Source organism: Cryptomeria japonica, chromosome 3, assembly GCF_030272615.1.
Source record: "Cryptomeria japonica chromosome 3, Sugi_1.0, whole genome shotgun sequence".
NCBI classification, from domain to species: Eukaryota; Viridiplantae; Streptophyta; class Pinopsida; order Cupressales; family Cupressaceae; genus Cryptomeria; species Cryptomeria japonica.
This window is the reverse complement of record NC_081407.1, coordinates 391,357,382-391,382,398: the sequence shown is the minus strand read 5'-3', so window position 1 is coordinate 391,382,398 and position 25,017 is coordinate 391,357,382.

Sequence of the window (25,017 nt, the reverse complement as noted above, 5' to 3'; positions counted from 1 at the left end):
ATCCCATGGTGATGGAAGCTCCTCCTGGTTGAAACCGCCCACCCTCTTCACTACGTTTTCGCCTTCATGAAAGAATTGGTTTAGATAGGTGGTATCTGAAATGCGACTTTGTTTCTTCCATTTCCTCCCCTCCATAGACAGACTCATCGCTTGAGAAATAACTTCTTCATTTATTTTGAAGGAGATACCCCCCATGGTAACCCTTCTATCCTCCCATGAAGTCACGAATTGGTTAGACTATCTCTCATTGTTCCCTTTCATGCTTTCCATAAATTTGTCGATCCCACCTTCCGAACAGACAAACCACACCGCCGGCTTAAATTTAAAATCATCATTTTTGTCAGGTTCTAGTCTTAGCTTGTCACCCCCCATAGTCATTTCCTCCATCTTAGCAGAGAAGAGGAGAAACAGGGTAGCGAAAACACCAAGTCGAACCAAAGAAAGAGCAGAGTTGTGATAAAAACTTAGCTAATCCTGAGATAAAATCATGCAATAAACAGTGTGATTATTGCAAATTGTTCCTAAGTATATATTGCATTCATGAAATCTACTATATTCGTGTGAACCCTCAATCTAGCCAATGTGATTTTACCTATCCCAGTTGTCGCCTTTATCGCTGCCAATAAACTTCATCCGGATGATACTTAGGAAATTACCATTCCTGATGTCAGTACTATCATCATTATTAAACCCCTTTTGAGGGTGATGATAAGGCCATCCGTGGCTACGTGGCAAACCAAACCCATGATGGATGAGTTTCCCTTCTAAATTTAAAAATTGGCTCTCTTCATCTGGCAATGGTTATACAGGTTCATCATTGGGCTTGGTTTTTTCACTCTCCAAGATCACCTTGGTGGTTACTGCCAACAAATTGGGGTTCCTCCAAGATTGTAAGTCATTCTGCAGCCTTCCCATCACCGCCATGGAGTCCGCAGATGCATTCCCTTCTCTAAAGATATGTCGAATGGTGAAGCCATCAAGGTTGGCCAGAAGCATCATGGCATCCCTCAAAATGGAATCCACTTTCCACCCAGCAGTAGATCTACCACTCACCGCTTCCACAATGATCTACAAGTCACCTTCAATTCCAGTTGTTTAATGCCAATGGATGTGGCAAATCTCAAACCCCATAGGAGTGTCATTCCCTATGCCTGAGTGATAGTATGGTTCTTTAGGTTGCCCGCGTAAGATGCCACAATATTTCCCAAGTGGTCACAGATGAATCCAACTCCAGCTTGGTAGGCATTTTGGGCAGACCCATCAAATTTTAGTTTGTACGAATGGGGTTTTGGGGCTAACCATTTGGTCTTTTCCCTTTTGATTTTATCACTATTGTTGAAGACTTCGAAAATCTAGGGGGAGCTTCCAAAGTTTAGCAATTTTTTTCTACATTGAATTAGGAGGATTGGGGGGGGGGGGGGGGGGGGGGTGCGGTTCCGCTTAGTCATAGATATATTATCTAGAATCATTTTGAGGCAATTGTGGAAGACACTATTTGGGGGGGCTTCAGCATCTCTTAAAATTCTATTGTTTCTTTATTTCCATACCCCCCAGCAGATGTGCGGTAGGATCTACCTCCATAATTAGAGGATCAGGGGGTGGTGGAAGGGGGGAGTCTATTCAGTAACAAACTGATTAATGCTATTCTGAAAGACCCATTGTAGACCACATTTTTCAAGGGTTCTAGTCCACAAGTGTCCAGCGAAGGGGCAGTGGATGAACAGGTGGTCAATTGTTTCCTCTTCAGCTTTACAAAGAATGTATCTATTGGAAAGTTGGAAGCCCCTCCTGTAGTACCTCTCCTCATTTCAACTTATTAGACTCTTATTTTATTATTGTTTACTTTCAGTGGATACACACCATGATGTGTTATTCAGACTTATATGACATTATTTCATGATTTATCTGGATATGAGATGCATGATTTATTTGCAGTATTTCAGTACATGTGATTTATGGTATTTTATGGATTATTTCTATGTACTGACACTTTACTTTATCTATGCAATTTTAAATTATATGTTGCGTGTCTGCGAGTGTATTGGATGCAAGGGGACGATTTTCCTTCACTCACTCTGGTGAGATAGGGAACATCGCAATTCTCCTTCATCGGTGTGTATGTCGTGTTTTCTATATTGTATATATGCATGTGTGGTTTGGTGATGCTGGATATTGCAAGTACAAGTACCGAGTAGGTACGGGGTATCGTCTCCACCTGGCTTCACAAGTTTGAGTGCCCCTTATATTGTCCAATGGAAGTGGAGGAGGTAGTAGTTGACCCTATTTTACCCAGTTACACTCTTGTGAGTGACGTCAGTTGGTCATCCTATCAATTTGTTTGGCCTTCATTTATTGTCATTTGACTTTTTTATGAGTCTTTGCTTGGGGTTTTTCAGTTGTGTGTTTAGTGGATTTAATTAATTAATTAAATTTATGGAGTTATCTCATAGTTGGTATTTTTGGGAATTATGTATTGTATGCATTGAGATTATAAATTTAATTAATTAAAAGAAATTATTAAATTAAGTTGCAAGCTGCATGATATTAGAAATATATTTTATTTAAATTTTAGTGAAAAATAAATTAGATTAATTTCATTTATTGTTTCCTAGAATTTTAAATAAATAAATGAATAAAAGAATAAAAGAATAAATAAATGAATGAATGAATAAAAGAATAAATTAGAATTAAAGTATTTCTTTAATTCCTTTTTTTTAGGAACTTAATTAATTTGCATGAGAAAAGAAAAGAAAGAAAAATGTTTTTTGCTTATTGCATGTAATTTATTCCTTTGTTAGGAATTAGAAAAGAAGAATAAAATTGTTTTTTAATTACTAAAATTAAATATTAGGGTTTTGGGAAAAATATATGCAACCTAGAATTTTAGTTTAAAAGGGGAAGATATCTTTTTATTTTAGGAGTCATGGGAAGAGACAGGGATTTTGGTGAAGAAAAATTCTTGGAAGCTTAGATTTTGGTGAAGAAAAATTGTTTGGAAGCTTGTTGAAGGATTTCATCTCTCTTACAAAGTTCTTCCAGGAAAGCTCTACCAAGTTGGGTGGCTTCTTCTGGTTGTTTGTTTAAAGAAAACATTTTATTTCTTCCCTCTTTCTGAATGATGTGTGTGTATAATATTTGTCAAATCCAAATCCTTTCTGGTTATTTCGTGTTCTTGGTTAAAATTCATTCCTGAAATTAATTTTAGTTTATGGAAAGAGATTATTTCATGGGTGTTTGTAGATTAAATTTTGTGAAGTTTTGGAAGGATTATCCTGGCAAAATTTTGCCAAGATGTTTTACTGTTCTTAAAAGTTGCAAGAAATATTCCCTTTTATTGGGGTTTGGTTTCAATATTTGGCTATGGTTGTTCTATCAATAATTGTGTAATCTCTGGGTAATTATTTAGTTGCTATAGTAATAGATCTAATTTTAATTAAATTTATTTTGGGTTTTAGAAGTTATGGGGAAATTTGTTAATGCATTAGTAGCTTCTGCAAGATAAGACTCTCCTAACTCTCTACTCTGTTATTAGTTTACTCATTCATGATTTATGTTTATCAGACTATAACATTGATCATAATTATGATATTGATATTGGATAATGATGGATTAGATTGACGATCTACTTAACTATGTTAAGCGTCAATCTAAAGGGCTATCGGGCTACTAACCCGATAGCATATTAATGTCAATTCATATATGAATCGGCATTAATATGCTATCAAAGTATTAACCTGATAGCATATAATGCTAACTGTAATTGTTATTGTTTACTTTATATTGATCCATTATTATATGCTTGATACCGATTCATTATCAGGTATGTTTTATCTGAAACAATTAACAAATACTGATTCATGATCGGATCTGTTTATAAGCATTGTTATCATTAACAGTGATACCGATTCACCATCGAGTATGTTCATAAGCATTAAATGATTCATTATCGGGTATAAGCACTGTTATCATTATACCGATACATTAATGTTTGTAGCACCGATTAGTTATGGATCGGTTAATGGTAGTAAGGGTCATGACCAAGTGACATCTTGGTCGGACATGTCTAAAAGACATGTCCAATCAAGGTGCCACTTGATCGTGGCCATCCTACTACTTATACATTATTCAAACCAAAGGAGATGACATTGAAATTGATACATGTTCATCCTCCTAACCTGCAATAAAAGAAAGATAGCAATATTAGTGTCATAGTCATAATATCAAAATTAAAATACACCATCCAGCATATAACCTGTTCATTAAATTGGAAATTACAATACTTTTACATGGTATCAAAGCCAAGTTGATCGAACTTAAGGCTATTTAATTTCGTGAAACAAATTTAAGAACAAGTTTATATACTACATCACATTTCTTCAAATGGCCAGTGCTATCAGATTCAAAGACAGACTCGGAGGTGGTGATGATTTTTCAGCCTGGAAATTCAAAATTCAAATGACCTTAAAGGAGAAGAAAGTGGATTCATTTGTTCAAACCAAAAATGATCAACCCGAAAATGAACTTGACAAATCAGCATGGATTGAGGGAAATGAAAAGGCAATAAAAATAATAGTTGATGGGGTGAGAAACAACATAATGCCCATCATAAGAAAACATCAAACAACCTATAAAATGTTCAAATCTCTTGAAAGCACATTTGAGATATCAAATGCAAGTCAAACTCTAGCATTAAAATGAGAAATAAATCACATCACCATGAACAAAGGGGAGACAATCAATGCCTACTTTTGTGGATATCAGTTCTAAAAGATGAACTTGCAACTCTGGACTATGAGATCCAAAGCAAACATTTGACACTCATTGCTTTAGATGGGTTGCCTAGTGGATGGAGCACATTCATCCAAGGCATCAATGCAAGGTCCAAATATCCCAAGTTTGAAAGATTAAGGGATGACTATCTCCAAGAAGAATCAAGATTGAACAAGATGGGAATGAAACACAAGAATATAGATGAAGACCTACAAGTTCTAAACACCAACTCCACCAAGCATAACAAGAAAAGGCAGTTTAGAAAGAGAAAAGGTCATCAAGGCAAGAATACTTCAAAGAAGGACTTATCTCACATTCAATGTTACAGATGTGATCAGTTCGGACACTTCGTTGCAAAATGCCCGGAAATAACAAAGAAACATGCTACATTGGTTAAAGCAGGAAAGACTAAAGGGGAAGATGACTCCAGGAAATACGTATTCTACTCAGCACTCACAAGTCAAGCTTCTAACAAAATCAACTCATGGGTGATTGATAGTGGTTCATCCAGGCACATCACTAGGTTTAGAGAAGTACTTGATTCCATGACAGAGGAGAGTGATGAGGACATAACCATCGGAGATGACTCCACACATCCAGTCAGAGAAGTAGGAACTTGCACCATCAAATTGAAGACAGGCATTACCCTACGGCTTGAAGGAGTACTATATGTCCCTCGCATCAAAAGAAATCTAGTCTCTATATCGGCACTAGAAGATAATGGATACAGAGTGACATTCATGGACAACAAAGTATTGGCTTGGCCAAAGAACTCCTCCATCAAGAAGGCAATGACCATTGGACAGAGATGGGGCTATTTGTATGAACTGTTCACGGAACCTAATCTAGCCCTAATCCATGAAGCCACTAATGCAAATGAAGTTTGGCATAGAAGATTAGGTCATCTAAATTTTAGGGCTTTATCTTCAATGGGAAACCTTGTCACAGATCTACCCAAGTTAAAGCAAGATCATTTAGGGGCATGCAAAGGATGTGCCCTAGGTAAGAATACCAAAGGTGCATTCCAAAATAGTACTAGGAAAACTAGCAAAATTCTAGAATTAGTTCATTCTGATGTATGCGGACCTATGTCTGTATCCTCTCTAGGGGGATTCTTGTATTATGTAATATTTGCTGATGACTACTCTAGGAAGACTTGGATCTACTTTCTGAAAAGTAAAGAATCAAAAGAGATCCTCTCTAGATTTAAAGAATTTAAATCACTAACTAAAAACCACTCAAGAAACAAAGTTAAAACCCTAAGAACCGACAATGAGGGAGAATACACATTAGATTCATTTAAAGAATTTTGTAGAGATAATGGTATTAAGAGGGAGCTTACTATACCTTATAACCCTCAACAAAATGGGGTAGCGGAAAGGAAAAATAGGACCATAGTTGAAGCTACCAAGGCCATGATCCTAGATCAAAACCTTAACACAAATCTTTGGGGTGAAGCATCCAGCACCGTTGTATATATACAAAACAGGTGCCCTCACTCCCATCTTGAGGACAAAACTCCTAAAGAAGTATTCACTAAGATTAAGCCTGATATTAGCCACCTTAGGATATTTGGATGCCCTATCTATATCCATATACCTAAAGAAAAGAGACTAAAACTAGAGCCTTCTAGAAAAAGAGGATTACTTGTAGGATATAGTGAAACCTGCAAAGCCTACAGAATCTATGTACCTCGTCAAAGAAATATTGAACTAAGTAGGGATGTAATATTTGAAGAGAATCTAGCTTTCAAAAGAGCTCAGAACTTCATAGAACCTAAAATCTATGTACCTACCTCTAACTTAGATGAAAATCCTGCTCCTGAGTTTCAGAGGGAGAATCTAGATGAAACTGAAAATGAAAATGAAAACTCACCTAGAAATCTCAAGAAAAGACCACTATGGGCCACCAAAATAGTAGAAGAAGCTTAGAGGTTTGTTGCTCCTTCTAGAACCTTCAGAGAAAGCAAAAGACCTAATAAATTTACTAGCTATGTTGCTCTTACGAATGATCTATCTAAAAATGAACTTGACAATGTGACAGATGCCCTTAAACATCAAGTATGGAAGGATGCTATGTTTGAAGAGTATCAATCCATAATGAAAAATGATGTATGGGAAATTGTTCCCAGGCCAACTAAGAAATCTATTGTTTCTTCTAAATGGCTTTTCAACATCAAACATGCAACAGATGGCAACATTGAAAAATATAAGGCAAGATTTGTAGCCAAAGGATTTTCTCAAAAGGAAGGAATAGACTATGAAGAAACATTTGCTCCTGTAGCCAAATATACCTCAATCAGGGCTGTACTAGCCATTGCAGCAACTAAGGGATGGAAGGTACATCAAATGGATGTAAAGATAACTTTTCTTAATGGAGAGATATCTGAAGAAGTATACCTAGAGCAACCTAAAGGGTTTGAGATCCATCATGAAGAATCTCATGTGTGTAGACTAAAGAAAGCTCTATATGGGCTCAAACAAGCTCCCAAGGTCTGGTATGAAAGAATTGACACATATCTATCAAAACTAGGCTTCTCTAAAAATGATGTAGATCCTAATCTCTACTACAAACATAATAAAGGTGATATGCTAATAATAACTTTATATGTTGATGACTTATTAATCTCTGGAGAAGATCACCTTATAGATCAATGCAAGAAAGAGCTATCCAAAGAATTTGATATGAAGGACTTGAGATTCCTTCATTATTTCCTAGGGTTGGAAGTATGGCAGAATCGTGATAACATTGTTCTAAACCAAGGCAAGTATACATTAGACATCCTGAAGAGATTTGGAATGCTCAACTGCAGACCTGTGACCTCTCCAATGGAGACCAATCTTCATAAACTCAAAGAAGCAGCAGCAGAATCACCTTCTACTGACCCCACTCTATACAAGCAAATGATTGGGTTTCTTATGTATCTAGTAAATACAAGACCAGATATCTACTATGTAGTAAATGCCTTGAGTCAGTTTATGTGTGAGCCAAAGGAGATACACCTGGTAGCAGTAAAACACATTATGAGATATATACAAGGCACCTTAAACCTTGGTCTTAAGTAAAAGAAAATTGATCTTAATCTACACGGATTCTCAGATTCAGATTGGGCTGGAAGTGTGACTGATCAAAAAAGCACCTCTGGGTGCTGCTTCAGTTTGGGATCAACCATGATATCCTGGATCAGCAAAAAGTAGTCTTCTGTAGCGCAAAGTTCCACCAAGGCCGAATACATTGCAGCCTCCATAGCTGCCCAAGAAGCGGTGTGGCTTAGAAAGTTGCTTGTGGGATTGTTTGGTAATCCGATGAAACCTACAATCATCCATTGCGACAATCAAAGTTGCATAAAACTTTCAGTGAATCTAGTATTCCATGATAGATCCAAACATATTGAGATCCCATACCATTATGTACGAGACATGGTAGATAAAAATGTGATCAAATTAGAATATGTTAGTACAGGAGATTAGACTGCAGATATTCTGACCAAACCACTTTCCAGAGTGAAGGTTGATCACTTCAGAAAAGGTTTAGGTATGATAGAAAGGTAATCTGCTTTGTAAATAAGATGTTGAAAATGTAAAACTTCTTTGTCATGTTGAGACATTATGGGTTTTACCCCCTGTGTTCATATCTAATAGGTGATGATTTCTTAGATTATGAACACTTGTATGCAGACATCATAAGGTGATGAACTTATGATTCTCAAACCAGTTACCATGTTGGATCTTTGGTATGTCATGGATGTGCCATAATGGTGTTGTGATAAAACATTTGAATAAAATGTTTGTGCACATATCACAATATAGATAAGATGAGAATTTAACCATCCTCATATGTTTATCCTCAGTGTTGTGTGTTTAGGCAATACTAATATCACGTGTCTAGGTGATATTTTGTTATAGTAAAATGATGAATCCTTTATATCACATGATTGGGTGATACATACTTAGAGTAAAATCTTATATTTGTATCCTATGTCCTGATTATACTTCATATCATATGTATAGATGATATATATTCTTGGAGACTGACATTATGAAAAGAAATGTGATGCAGGTTACTTTATCTATCTTCCAAAAGCTAAGAGGGAGTGTTAATGTATTAGTAGCTTCTGCAAGATAAGACTCTCCTAACTCTCTACTCTGTTATTAGTTTACTCATTCATGATTTATGCTTATCAGACTATAACATTGATCATAATTATGATATTGATATTGGATAATGATGGATTAGATTGACGATCTACTTAACTATGTTAAGCGTCAATCTAAAGGGCTATCAGGCTACTAACCCGATAGCATATTAATGTCAATTCATATATGAATCGGCATTAATATGCTATCGGGGTATTAACCCGATAGCATATAATGCTAACCATAATTGTTATTGTTTACTTTATATTGATCCATTATTATATGCTTGATACCGATTCATTATCGAGTATGTTTTATCTGAAAAAATTAACAAATACCGATTCATGATCGGATGTGTTTATAAGCATTGTTATCATTAACAGTGATACCGATTCACCATCGGGTATGTTCATAAGCATTAAACGATTCATTAGCGGGTATAAGCATTGTTATCATTATACTGATACATTAATGTTTGTAGCACCGATTAGTTATGGATCGGTTAATGTTAGTAAGGGTCACGACCAAGTGACATCTTGGTTGGACATGTCTAAAAGACATGTCCGATCAAGGTGCCACTTGATCGTGGCCATCCTACTACTTATACATTATTCAAACCAAAGGAGATGACATTGAAATTGATACATGTTCATCCTCCTAACCTGCAGTAAAAGAAAGATAGCAATATTAGTGTCATAGTCATAATATCAAAATTAAAATACACCATCCTGCATATAACCTGTTCATTAAATTGGAAATTACAATACTTTTACAAAATTATTTTATTTAATTATTCTAGGGAAATTGTACTAATTAAATTCTAGAAAAATAATTTTTATTGAAAAAAATGAAATCCATAGTATTTTTATGCTTTTGAAAATTGAAAATAAAATTAAAAAAATATTTTTAAAATGGGGTTTAGGGCAAGTCGATAGCAACTACCGACGGTAGTATGGCTACCATACGGTAGCAGTACTACCGACGGTAGTATGCTACCGGCGGTAGCATCTACTACCGTAAGGTAGCAATGCTACAGTGCAGTAGCACATGCTACCGTAGGGTAGCATGTACTACCTACGGTAGTATGTGCTACCATGTGTAGCAAGGGTTAAATGAATTCACTTTTCCCTGTGTAAATTTTGTACAGAGTTTGGGGTTTCTAGTTTTCGTGCCAGGTTGTTTAATTTGGAATTTTAATTAATTATTTATATATATATATATATATATAAGTTTTTTTTAAATTCTGGGCACTATACGTCAAAGAAGAATTATTTAACACTATGCGTGATTTCATGTTGTAATATATATATTTTGTATTATGATTATAAGGTATATGAAATATATATACGATGAATATATATATATGTTCATATACTTATATTATTTTATTATATATATACAATTAATTCAGAAATTGGTTATTTCTAGAAAAGCTTATAATTTAAGATTCTATATGTATGCATGGAAATACATTAGGAGATTAATTTATATGTGAATTTATTTAACCTTATTGGACAAATGACAACATTGATTTCCTTGTGTTAATATAGTTGTATTTTCTTACTTTCTGGAAAATCTTTAATTGCAAGTATTTTATGCTTTTAGCTATTTAAGAAAAGATTGTCTGTATTAAGATCTTGTGTAAATGGTGTTTGCAGTCAAGCTTAATTTCGTTGCAATTTTGGTTGAGTTGTTGTTATATCTCCTTGGTAAGGTGTTGTTGCATAACCCTGTTGATGTGAGCCATTGTGTGTTATGTTTCCAAATGGTCAGTCCTGGGTTAGTGATTGTGTATCCTTCACCTATGGTTTGTCAGGATTAGGTATGGCTGTCTATTTTGCCATAGAGTTTTCATAGAGAGACCTTTTCCTGTTTGTGTCTTATGAGAGAGAGTGGCTTTCGAGGTGGGGTCACGCCCGAAGTGGATGGCAGGATAACCCCTTGAAAGTCAGTTAAGAAGTGATAACCTAATAATTGATTAGGGGGTGGGTAGTTAAAATATTAATAAAGATAATGTGTCTCGCACATGGTTGAGTGCTTGTATAGGCTCAAGGTGTGGTTAGAAGGCCTGAAATGGCAAACTTACCACCTTGTCTTCATGAAAGGATTGGTAGGGTCCGCATGAGGCTTAGATGGAGCCAGAGGTTTGGGAGAGGTTACCAGGATAACCCAGGATGGGGGTCGGGACCTATGGAGGCCTACCAAGGTAACCACCTTAAAACATGTGATGACACTCTCTCCTTAGAGTCACTAGTGTTTGTAAGTTGAGTCACATAGATGTTTGCAGAGTCATGTAGTTCTTTTGTACTTGTCTTATTTTTCTTGCTTGATGGTCTTCTACTATCTCCTAGCACGGTGAGGTGGTTCCATTTCAGGATCACATAGTCAGGTGGTAGTGTCACTTCCCATCAGATGTTCTCGATTGTATCTTCAAGTGAGGAAAGGCTTTGCTGGTGTTTCTTGGTTTGTGGTTCATGTACCAACTCATGTTCGTGATCATTGTTCAGTTGAAACCTTGTCGTCATTGTATCAAACTTTTATGTAACCTTGATATTGTAACTGTTGGATTCTATGGTACTTTTGGAAGCCATGTATTTATGTATATTGTAATACTATATCGATGGAATGTATGTTAAATTCAATTTCTTTAGTCTTTTGTATATATGATCTATGGGAAAATAAATGCATTGGAATACTTTGATTCTTTCATTATGGAATTTAGATGTATGTGTAGGTTTAATCTTAAGCATTTAATTTACCTAATGAAATGGACAATTGGATTAACCATGGTGTTAATATAATCTGTGAATTAATCTTTGTTGGTAACCCTTAGGAAATCATGTGTTAGACTTTCATTGTGTTATTAAATGTGCTATTGTTATAGTTAATGCACTTAATATTTAAAAAAAAAATATTTCACCCTTTAGTTGCCTAGTTGTGTTCTTTTTCTTTAAGGGTTCCTGGCAGGGCATTACACCTCCTTTTAAGATTGTCCTGAGTTAAGATTTTTCCATGCATTAGGGTCCACCAAAATAAGTTGACTTAGGGATCCGTTGAGAGTTCCATATCTTCCTCCAACACTTGACATCGTTAGTGAGTCTCAAGAGTTGTCTATAAGAAGACTTGACCGAGAAAGCCCCTGACTGGGTCCCTTTCCAAATGAATCTATCTTCCTGAGGAGCAAGGGGAATTCTACATTCCAACATAATATCATGCAGCTCCCGAGAAATGGGTAACAAGTTAGGCCAATTAGAGAAGATCTGGACAATGTTCTTCCATCTTCCTCTTCTCGGTTCCATACAATCAGCAATGTAATCTCTCATGTGCTCCTTTAGGTGATACATAATTTGGTAGAAACGAGTGTCTACCATAGGTTTGTCTTCCACCCAAGAGTCTTCCCAGAACCTAATCTTTCTACCATTTCCAATCTACCATTTCAATCCTTCTTTGATAACCAATCTATTTTTTAGGATGTTATTCCATAGTTTAGATCCCTGAGTAAGCTCTCCCGTACTCAAGTTACAATAGAATTGCTCCCTTTCCAGATACTTGACCATGATAACGTTACACTAGTCCGCCTCACCTTTAGCCAAGGTCCATCCCACTTTTGTAATTAAAGCCTTATTCAAGGCATTTATCTATCTGATACCAAGTCCTCCCATGAATCTGGGTAAGCAAACAATGTCCCAATTTACCAGAGCAAGGCATCTTTTTTCCTCCATACCCATCCATAGGAAGGTTCTTTGGATTTTCTCAAGTTTTTCCCCCATAGCACCAAATAGTTTGAATAAGGAAAGGAAGTACACCAGGATGCCCTGGAGGGAAGCACCAAGGAGTTGAAGCTTGCCTGCACTGCTAAGTAATTTCCCTTTCCAACCAGCAAGTTTCTTTTGTATCCGCTCAAAGATAGTATTCCAGAAAGTGGGAGTGGCCTCTTTAACAGTGAGGGGGAGACCTAGGTAAGTCCTCGGAAGAGAAACAGTCTTACACCCCAATATAGAGAGGATTTTAAGTTGAAGGTCATCATGGATGTTGAAGAAGAAGAGATTACTCTTATCATAATTGATACATTTCCTAGATGCCTTGGCATAATCCGCTAGTAAATTCTTCCATAGTTTGGCCTCCACAACAGATGACATACCAAACAGAAAGGTGTCATCAACAAATTGTTGGATAACTGAGGGGGGGATCGTAGAAGCAACTTTCAATCCCTGCAATCTGCCTTTGATCATCATATCAACCACATTTGTATTCAAAACTTCAGCAATCATGGTGAAAAGACAAGGTGACAGAGGGTCTCCTTGTTGAATACCTATTTTAAGGGGTTTTTTCAGCCTTAAAACAACCCCTAGAATTTTTTAAGATCTTAAGGATCTTGTCAGTGTGGGGGTAGTCATCAAGGATTTCTTTTGTATTAGGTAGTCCCAAGGGGGCTGATGAAGAGGGAGCACGTGGGCTAATGGGTTTATCAATAATAGCCTTTTCTTTCAGCTTGGGTTCTGCAGACTCCTGGGTCTTACACTCAATATAAGTGTACCCTTGTTTAGCACACTTCTGACAAAAAAGGGTAGCATTTTCATAAACAATGGTCTGAGACCATTTTCCCCACTTCAATTTTAGAGAAACAAAATGTGCATAAACCAACATGGATTTAGCCATAGTGACTGAATTTGTTGTAACATAGCTGCCGAATGAGTTTCTGATCCAGCGGAAGATCTGTTCATCCCAGAACTCCAGCGGTAGGCCAGGTAGTCTAACCCAAACAAGAGCCATGCGGTTGAGTTCAACTGAGGGATCAAAACCAGGCTTCCATTTAGCTCGAGTTAGGAAATGCTTCCCATATGCCCAAGAGCCTGAGATGACAAAGATCGGGTTTTCCTCCGTAGTGAACTTAAAAAGGAAGAGACCACCTAGCATTGTCAAGATGTCAACGCTATGCTTTAGTTTCCATCTTGATTTGGCCCATCTCCTAATCATGTCAATAGATGGCATGAAGGAGAAGAAGCATCCAACAATCGCCATGTGAAGAGATGAAGCGATTTTGTCCATGAGACTATCCGGGAGCTTGATATTCATTCCTTCGTCAGTTTGGGTAAAGTTAGCCAAAGTCGCTTCCAAAGTCGTATTAGTGGACCCGAGAAAGGCGTTCTTCCAGATAGATTTGGAATCTTTCTTACCAAGCTCCCCATTCATCTGTCCGACAACAGATTCTGGCCCGGGGAGGGGTATATTCTTCACTCCATCATTCAGGCCAAAGTCCGTCAGTACTGAAGATGAAGAGGGGGAAGGAATATCAATCTTGGCACTTTTTTCCATATGACCCACAGACCGTGGGGTTCTAGCAGCAGAACTAGCAGCATGTGAACCGACCGTGGTATCGGGTTGGGGGTCCGATTGCAGGGAGGAAGGGACCTCCCCAAAGGGGGTGGTCATGCAAAAGGTTCAAATTCAAACGCGGGGAAAGGCGGGAAGGTTCAAATTATAATTGTTTTTAATTTATAATATTTTAATATGAATTTTCAAAATAGTTTCTATTTTCCAATATGAATTTAGAAACTTAGTCAATTTATTTTTTTAAATATTTTTAAGAAGATTATCTTAAATATCAATTTAGAAACTTTCATAATTGAAATGCTAAAATATAATTGTTTCTAATTTTTAAGATATTTTAATATGAATTTTTAAAATTGTTTCTATTTTCTATATGAATTTAGAAACCTAGTCAAATTTATTTTTTTTATATTTTTTATAATATTGTCTTAAATATAGATTTATAAACTTGTCATAATATATTATTATATATTATTTAAGATTTTAACATTTATTATTAGTAAATTAGTAATTATTGATTGATTATCATTTAATATTAATATAAAATATATTTTTCTATCAAATGTTTATTATAAATATGTATTAATTTGAATCTATTTAAAATATAATATAATTAACAAGATTTTTTATATGAATTAAAAAACTAACTTAAGATTTTTGCATATATTACTAATTTATCATTATTTTCTAAATTTATATATAACCTATATCCGATATGAATAATGAAAGGACAAGGAATTTAATTTCTTTTGGTGTACCAAAGAGAGAAGAGTTTGGGTAATTGAATGTTAAATGAACGGTCTCATAATAAGCATTAAAAACAAACATCTAAACAAATTTTTGAGATCACGGATGATTCAAAATGACAAATCATATCAATTTGGGGAAGGGGATAGCATTAATGATGAAGTTGGGAAGGGATAAATATTAATCAAAGGAAGGAACAAGTACAAGTTAAAAAAAAAAAACCACGATAGTAAGATAGTAATGAAAAGTAGTTATTGTAAGAAGTATAAGATGGCAGGGCCATGGAATAGAGATGGATTTTTTTGACATTTAATATTTTTTCTAAAACGTCAAATGAAAGACATTGAAATTACCAAACCATCATAAAAAAATGATATGACAGGTAAGAGTGGCAGTCAAAATGCAGGCCTGCTTCTAAGGGTTGTTCCAAGTTTGCAAGAATGTGGTTTCCAAACCCAAATCGTTTAAGGTATCTAGAGGAATGGTGGCTAGAGGGCAAGGACTTTGGGGGGATTGCAAGCTATAAATTTGTCACAAGGCTATGTTTTATCAAATAGAAGTTGGAGGAATGAAATGAAAAAAGTTTCAAAAACATCTTTAGACAAAAGGAAAGGGTGGAACAATGTTTGGAAGAGCTTAACGAAAAGATGATCAAACATGGCATGTTTTTTGTTGACTTCAAGTTCGAAAAGCAATTAAAATTGGAGCACTCAGAGTTGTTGGCTCGTGAGGGACCTTTTGGGGCCGACCGCAGCTATTCTGGCTCCAAAATGAACCTTTTGTACACCGTGATAGCGACATGTTAGTCAATCACAACCGTTTATTGTAAAATCAATGGTGTAAAATGTGTGACTAACACGCATGTTAGTAAATCCGTACTATCATTTTAGAGCCAGAATAGACGTGTCCTTTAAGACTAGCCTTAAACAACACACTAAACTTTGACCGCTTAGATGGCTATGGGGCCATTCCTTTCACTTGGACATTCCATTATCGTCTGTTCCGTTCAAATAAACTTCACCTTTAACTTCCAAATTCAAAATTTCCAACCTAGAAGTTTCACCGTACGCAACAGACAGATTTCCATTTACCTCCATTTTTATTTGCAGCGTACTCCATGCCTCTGCCAAAATGGGGGCAGAGCTTCTGAACAGAGTACTATCCATCAAAACATGACTGTAAAAGCTTTGGTAGACATGAATGAAAAAATATGGAAGCATAGACAGGCACGTGAGTTGTTTGACCAGAGGCCTCAAAGATATGTTGGTGTAGCTACAATTGTCCTGGTACACATGTATGCAAAGTGTATAGGCTTAGACAATGCACGTGAATCGTTTCACAGAATACCTCAAAGAATAATGCTCTCATGGAACATGTAGCATTAAAATCATTTCATAAAATTAAGGCTAAAATATATAGCATAAATTAACATTTATCGATTTATATTTATTTTCTTAATTTTTTCTAGATTTGATTGTGTAAATATTGATGAATCAGGGAGTGTGATTCGAAATGTTGATGATAAAAATACTTACGCAATCAGATCCAGAAGAAATTAAGAGAATATAGCATGGATTGTGGAAATCTCATAGCATTGATTTATATTTAGTTGATGACTCATTTTGTCTAAATTTTGATAGCTCATGTTTGGATGTTATATGTGATCACAAAAAATAATCCATCTACTATTTTTAGAAAGAATAAGTTGAACAAATATAAACTAAAAAATACACATTTGAATGTGAATTGTATGTGTAATTATCTTTCTCCAAATTAAAAAAATATTTTTTAAAATAAACTAATAAAAATAGAAACAAATAAAAGAAATCAAATTATATAAGTATGATTAAAAATGCCAACAAAAAAGATACAAGCAAGTGGCTAATTAATGAGTGATGTATAATAAAATTGATCCAACTAACCTATTGAATTCATATTAAAAGACCCCACTCTTTAGATCGAACCTAAAAAATGTAAGGAGCTGATTAATAAATGGTAGATAATGGTGTGGCTATGTAGTAAGGATTAGCCCAAAGGAAGAGAAGGGTTGCAGTAAAGGGAGATTTGAGGAGCTATAAAGTTTGAAAACTGAGAATGTGAAGGTTAGAGAGGAAAATAATGTAGAGGGAGGGAGGCCTTTGAAAGGCCATGTAATCATAGATTTTTTGTGTGTCCATGTAATTGATTTGGAAATAAACTAATTTTGTTTTCAGTCTGCAATAAACAATTGAATGGAAATAGAGATTTTTTGTTTTATGTTGTGTGTTTTTTAATTTCTAAGTTGGTAGGCAGAGTGGGAGAACCTTGTCTTGCATCAATAAGGTTTATTTAACCATAAATGAAATATAAAATACTTGCAAAGAGAAATCTATTGGGAAAATGTAGGTCACATATTTAGTGTGGGTAATGCTATGTAATGCCCCTTTCTAGGAGTAAGCATGTTTCCCATAATTAAACATACATTATCATCACTTATCATGCCTTCATTTAGATTATTGAAACTAGAGAACAATTAATTATTCATAATACAATTTCAAGAATTATTATATTTAGACCTCATACTTACTTCTTTCCTAACCTTGAAGGAGGATGAGGATTTGTTGTCATAGGGCGCTTGGAAACTAGTCTACAAATAAGCTCCCTCAAGGTTTCAGGACTTCATCCATACCCCATCTTGTGCTTACCTATCTTGTGAATATTTACTCCACCTCTCCCTACACACACCAACCTATCCTCTTGAAGCAAATAGTGAATGATTAAAGACCATACCATTAATATAATAATCTTTCATGTATTATGAATGCATATATACATAGATACAATTAAGTATAAATCTAATCTCCCTATTATTAACAAATGCAAATCTTATTGACAATACTTCTCTATACATATTGATACTCGAATAAATATATTAATTTATATTATAGCTATATATATTTTCTCAAATGAATATTCCTAATAGAATACAAACATAACATATCATAAATGTAAATAAGCATATGATCATAAGTAAGCTATGATATACCAATATGTTGTTTTGAAAAATGATAGTATTTATGTTTGATTTCTTCTTTGATGCGAACTTAATGTCTTTTTCCCTAATCTCATTTAATGCTTGACAATAGTTGTTATCACAAACTAAAGGTATATTTATCTAAATTACTTTTTATGATTCCCTCTTCTTAAATGCATTACCATTATATATCCTTGAAGTCAATATGTAGAGTCATCCTTTCTTACAAAGAAGGTGGTCATGTTTCATTAGGTGGTGTCTCTTTCTTGCCGGTTGTTGTCCCTTCAAGTCTTCCATTAAATCATTAATTATTATCAATCTAATAATATCAATGTCATAATCATTCCTCTTTACTCAGTTTTATTCTATGATTATTGTCAATATGGTGATCACTACTTTTGCTAAATGAGATTGTTTATTTATTAATACGCCGATTGCAACCTCATGACATCATTCACTAAGTCAATGTTTAGTAAATTAATGTTTGTTTCTTCCTAATAGACCATTGATCCTATGCTCCTTAATTTGTCTGTTTCAATCTTACTAATCTTAATTGCTACTATAATCATATTATATCATTGTCATAATGAGATCATTTCTTGTAGCACTTATTGATATAATTACATGAGGTCAAGCTTATTTTTTTGAATTAGCTCCTGAATCATGTGTATGCATCTCATCTTATCATTGAGTGTATATCGCTCTCGCTATAGGTTTTGAATCAAGTGCTTAATATTTGATAGAGCAAAATCAATATTTCTTTTTTTTGCTTACTTGTCTAACATGGGTTATAAAAAATTGTGAAATCTTAAAATTAAGACAATTTTCTAGATCTATTTATTTATTCCTAATAGTACAATGAATATTGCTATGGCATTCATCATGGCTTGATCAAGGTCATGACAATCCACCCTTCCCGAAGTTTGTTGTCCTCAAGAAAATTTTAGTGTTCATTGAATCCAAAACAACCTTTAATTTTTATGGTTCTATTAGCTTTTTTTGCATGAATCCAATATCACCATGGTTACAATTTTGAACCAAACTTGTAATCTATCATTGTGAGTTGGTAATGTTTGTGAGTTTCTCCCATGCACTACTGTAAGGAGATGATTAGGTTGTCTTATTATATAGATTATGATCAAATTGTATTAGGAACCTTGTTTTACAGTTCAATTTACCATTAGTTGTAAAAATGACATATATCTACCAGTAGTTGTTAGGTTACTAATTTTAGTCATCTTTCCATTACCACATTACAAATCAATTTATTTTAATTAAATTTTATAATTACTCTCTTATTAAAATTATTAAAATTAAATTGTATCATGTAAAACAATTACTTAAAATGACATTCCATAAAATATTTATGATAATATATTCATCTTAAATTATGCTATTTAAAAATTAACAACATATATGTGATAAAAAAGTAAATGTTGGTGTTGAACAACCTGTGTGCTTGGGGTGTTCATTCTCTCTCAATCAAACCATGGACCACATCTTTCAACCCTCTTATTGACCCATGCAATGTACATCCAATGTGTATTTGTCTTCCCAACCTTCCCCTTCATTTTTCCAAGAATTTTTGTTTTGAGGCCATTGGCAACTCTATCAGTTGCTTCTTGAAGGTTGATGATACCACTTCCTTCATGGGTCTTTCTACTTTCACATGCATTTTGATCAATATTGACATATCCATATCTATTCTTGGGGATGTCGTTCTTATGGTTAGGGATAGGCCATGGACTTAGTTGTTGGATTATGAGGGTCTCCCCTTCCATTATCATCATTACTTCTCTATTACCGACTTGGCCACAGATTATTCTCTCTCATGTTGCAAAGGCATTTCCACTTGGTGGAATGACGCTCCTGGTGATCACCTAACTATCCTGACTTTTGATTCTTCCTCTAATGATTCTTCACAAGATGGTGATGATTCCTCACATGATGATGTTGTGTGTCCTACTACTAGTGTGGCCTCCTCAGGCCATGTTTATCATCCTTCACCTTGTGCTACTGACCTATTCCCATCTAGACCTATAGACCCTACTCTGCCTATTTCTCTTGTTCTTCTCTAACCTTCAGTGGTGGATTTATCACCTAGTCAACATCCTACTCCTGGTGCTAGCAGTCCCACTAAGGGGATTCCCCATGCTCCCCCTTATGTTGGTGTTCCAAATGATAGTATTGTGTGGATTGTTTTTCATCAATAAAGGAAATATTGCTCTTCCTCTTCTTCCCAAACTCTTCTTCGATTTGTGGGTAAAACTTCCTCCCACCTTTGATGTGGATTATTAGTTGCTCTACTAGTGTGTTATAAGTGGGTTGTTTAGCCCTTATTGTTAGAGGTTTGTTCTTGACCAATTGTTTGTAGCCATTTTGGCTTGTCTTTGTATAAGGTCAACACCCTTTTTTGTTGCTTTATTATTCAAAAACACCTCTAAAATTAAATATTAGATAATTCATTCTAGTAACCACCTCAATATCACCATTCCATAAGATAAATATCATAATATGATTTATTAAATAATATCTTCAAATAGTATTAGCTCATAGATGTATTACAAATGAAATGTTACTAATATTAATTATTTATTTGCTAATTTTTTTACTACTTTTTCAAGGGTGCACTGTAAAAAAAATTTAATCTTTTCTATGATAACTATGATTATATGATTACTCTTTAGTAATATTGCTAAAAATACAATTTTAATTAATGAATAAGGTTAGAGGGAGTCACATCTTTATTTAAATAATGAAAGCAAGAAATCGAATGTAGAGCATCTAGACACTATATAAGATAGATATTAAACTAATAAAACTATGACATGTAAGGAAATCATTTATACCTCACACATAGGCCATAAAACATTAGAGCCATTATAACATGGGAATGATAAAGCATATTGTCTAGATCAAAACCATATTTGGTTATGTCTATTTTTTCCCTTTTCTTTTCATAATAATCTATTGTGCTTTATTTCACTCATCATTAGGAGCTATAAGAGGTAGTTAGGATCTTTCATATTTCAAATAGATGTGTCCCAAAATAACCTCCCTAGAAGGTGAATTTGATTCACATTTAGTAAGGGATGAATCTTTCTACATAGTAGGAGGTTATAAAAAAAATTCTTATAGTTGAGTGACATATAGTTAGCATTCAAACCGTCAAGTAACTCAAAGAAGGAAATAAATCCATCAGTAGACTATTAATAATAAAATTTTGGGGAATAACATTTTTCCCCCATAAATTTTGATTATCTAATTTTCATCTATATTTGTGCATTTTATAGCAATTTGAACTAAAATCTAATACTTCTAGTAATGCAATAGCATACCATTAGAATAAATTCCATGTTTAGGTATGGTCTCCTACTTTCAAAGAGATGTCAATGCAAAAATCATACAAAATATCAAAATCAACAAGGATGCAAGCAATTTTTTTATGTGTTAATTAGATGTATTTATGTTTGTCATTAGGAAGCATCCTAAAAATGGTATGTTAGTAGCTATAAAAATAATTGATGAAGTAAATAAACAAATTATATTCTCAAAACTCTTTATTGCCAACAATGAAAATTGGGGAAGTACAAGTGTGCGAGGCATAATCTTTATTTTGGGTGATGCTTGCAATACACCTAATTTGAAAGGTTTATTTAGTAAGTTTAAATTAAATGTATTTTTTTCAATATTTCTATCATATATTAATTAATAAATTATTAAGCGGTTATATGCCACATTACATATTGTAAATGTGCATAAACATAAATATATACAAATACATACATACATGTATGTGTGAAAAAGATTTCCCTCTTAAATTAATTGTAGCTTATGCTGTGCATACTCAAATATAAAGTAGCTTATGATGGAGAGAATGGATTTCTTGACGAGCATACTCAAATATAAAGTTGTAGCTTATGCTGTGCCCACTCCTTCAAATTTGGGTGTGACTTTTGGCTAGGTCAACATTGGTGATCTTTCTCTTTCGATTGAGTTTAAAGCTGACTTCTAGTCGGAGATGACAAATATGAAAGCTGTGCTAATTCCAAATCTATACTTCATTTTTTGATCTGGGGATTACACGACCAACATGGGCTACGAGATTTCGCAGGCTGTCATGAGGGATACCAATTGGGCCAAATGGGCCTATTGGCACAAGTTAGTTCTCCCTAAAGTTGGATCCTTCCTTTGGACTGCGCTTCCCAAACATATTTTGAAAGGGGGGGCACCAGAAGATGATCGAGATTTACAGGCCAAGCATATGTTTTTTATACAAGGCAGGGGAGGAGACGATTGACCACCTCCTGGTGGGTTGTCCTTTTCTTCCCTTTGTTGAGATTGGATGCAAGAAAGATTAGGGTGGTTGGGTGCGAGACCTCATGTCATCATGGACTTGGTGAATTGTTGGCCAAGGTTGCATGCTAGATCACACGGGGCATATTTCTAATTTGTTGCTCCTCAAATGGTGGTTTGGTAGGTCTAGAAGGAATTTAATACCTGTGTGTCTTTTGTGACATGGAATGGGATGTTGGTTTTGTGATTTAGAAGATCGAACATGGACTGAGGGAATTAATCAATGCAACAAGAAGAACCAAGGGTTTGGGAGTGTTTACCTCATGTGACACTCACTATGCAACGGGTGGTTAGGAGGAAGGTCTAGTAATTGGCCACACATTCAGGGTGATTGAAGCTCAACTTCGACGGATCTTGAAAAGAGAATCATGGCCCTATTGGTGTGGGGTGCATTTTGAGGGATGATAGGGGTAAGTTACCTAGGTGCTTTTGAGAAATATTGACATTGATACTAATCATGAGGTAGAAGCTAAGGCTCTTGCGAGAGACTTGTGGGTTTGTAGAGCTAGAGATTTTGATAGCATTGATAGACTTGTGGGTTTGTAGAGCTAGAGATTTTGATAGCATTGATAGACTTGTGGGTTTGTAGAGCTAGAGATTTTGATAGCATTGAAATTAAGGGTGATTTGCATATCATCATCAATTCCATCAAAGTCAAAAATATCTGCAACTAGAAACTCAAAATTTGGGTTGACAAAACTAGCGAGTGTCTAAACAGTGTTAATGAATACTCAATCTCCCATGTATATAGAGAAGCCAACATGTTCGCTGACTACCTTGCTAACTTTGGTGCCACTTAGATGGATATTGAGAGAATGGATGTTTTCGTTGATGGTTGGTTTGGTTTGACAGACATTGTCAAGGAGGACAGGGGTCTCTGTCATTTGATGCTTAAGGTTTTATAAGTTTAACGTTGGACAGGGTCTTTTGTGGTTGGTTTTTTTATTTCAGCCGAGTGATGATGTGTGGGTTGGACTGTGGTCTTTTCAGCTCCTTTTTAGTTTCATTTAGGCTAGGGTCTCATGAAGGGGGCTTCTTAAAAAATAGAGTTGAAGTTGTTGAGACTTTTTAGGAAGCTCCTTTTAGTTGTAAAAATTTAAGTTCTAAAATTTAAGGAAATTGGTGAAAAATAATTAATTAAATTTTCGTTTCATTTTTTGTAAATTATTTTGGCAAGAATTTTTTTTTGTTTTTGTGGGAATCAAACTCAGATTATTGACAAATGGCAAACAATATTCCTAAGTTGGTGGAGCAATTTCTAGCCCCACCCCATTTTCACTCGCTCAAATATGCAGGCCTAAAAAGTAGGAGCTTCTATTTTATAGGAAAATATTCCAAATAATCTCATAGCCTAGAAAAACTAAAAATCCACAAGACCTCCTCTTCCTTAAAAATAGAAGCTTAAGCCCCCTTACGGAACACCTTCCTTAGAGGTTGTGCTTTGGCCTTTCTTTCTTGCTCTCTGTTTTGGATAGAGTATGTTTCATCTCTACCTTGATATCAGGCTTACATTCTTGCTTCGAATGGGTGGTTGGTGGACTATTTGGTGTGGGATGTTGATTCAAACTCTAACGTTTTGGTCTTGGTGGGCATAGCTTTGATCATGGCAGGGAGTATGATATTTGGTATCCCCTATAAGGGTGAGGTTGAAATGGTGAAGGTGTATATATGCTAGCTCTTTTAACAATATTTTTAGGTATCTTTTGGTCTTATTTTCTATTTGACAGATTGTGTGCATCTATGCCACATATAAATTATAAACCAATTTTAGATAATTGAGATGTTTGAGGTTAGGGTTAATTATATAGAAACATGCTACTTGTACATCAGTCATTGCATTCAAGAGAGGTAGATCAAAGTGAGTCCAAAACCTAACGCTTGTCACCCTTGCATTTCCCCCCTCATCAACTTGCATGTGAATTACTATGAAGATACATGCCAAAGTAAACAAGTATTGAACATTAAAGTAAATTATAGGAATTCATAAAAGTATATAGAGATATGGATGAAGATTTTGTCTGTGCTTGATCTTAAAACTTGCAAGCACAAACTTCTTTGAGTAAGCATTTCATAGAATTCTAAAATAGGAGCTAACACAATTGGTTGATAATGTAAATGAATAAAAATTAAATGCAAAATGAGTTAGGGGTTATGAAGGAATTTGTAAAAAGGAATTAATATTTGCTGGGTGTAATGGTAGCTACAAAAAGAAATTGATATTTGTTGGTTATGGTTGTGCCTTGCAAAAAGAAATTGATATTTGTTGAAAACAATGGTACCTTGTAAAATGAAACCTATACTTGATGGGAATAGTAGAAGCCATTATAACCATGATATTATAGCTAAAAGTGTAATGATTAGAGAGCATTAGTGACATTATATTCCCTCTATAATGGATTACATATAAGGGAGACAAGGAATTGGGGGAAAGGAGAAGAATATATGATAGTGTCAAACTTAATAACTAATAAGTTTTATAGATTATATTGTGTAACAAACATGTAATAAAGAATAAGTTATGATCATAGAAGCATGTGTAAGAAGGGGAAACAAGGTGCATAAATTGAAGGACAATAATTAAGTGATAAATGTAAAGTGCTCGATAAAATTATGCAAGCATATGTGAGTGTCATAACATATAATTGTGACAAACATAAGCATGTG